The following is a 372-nucleotide window of genomic DNA, read 5'->3' as shown; positions in this document are numbered from 1 at the left end:
CTCCCCGGGAGGCCGCCCGGGGGCCCGGCCGGCCCCGCTGGGCACGGGGAGCGGCTCGCCGCAGTCCTGGTCCCGGTGCCGGTCGCCGGGGCGGAGGGGCCCGCGGCTGCCGGGTGCGGCTGTGCCGGAGCAGGGCGGGGATGCTCGGGGCAACCCCACTGCCCGGTCCCGGGGAGGAGGTGGGGCGGGGACCCTCGGGCTACCAGAGGGCACCGTGGGGAAGAGGGGTCGAAGTCCCCCCGTCCCGGAGGGGTGCGGGCAGCCTGGGGAGCAGGGGGCGTGGGGGGAAACAGACCCGCACCGGGGCAAGGTTATTTCTTTATCCGTTTCTACCTCGGCTGGCCCTTCGCCGAGATGGGGGTTCCCCGCGGG

The sequence above is a fragment of the Falco biarmicus genome, chromosome 1 (genome assembly GCF_023638135.1).
Source record: "Falco biarmicus isolate bFalBia1 chromosome 1, bFalBia1.pri, whole genome shotgun sequence".
NCBI classification, from domain to species: Eukaryota; Metazoa; Chordata; class Aves; order Falconiformes; family Falconidae; genus Falco; species Falco biarmicus.
Note: the sequence above shows the minus strand (reverse complement) of the source record.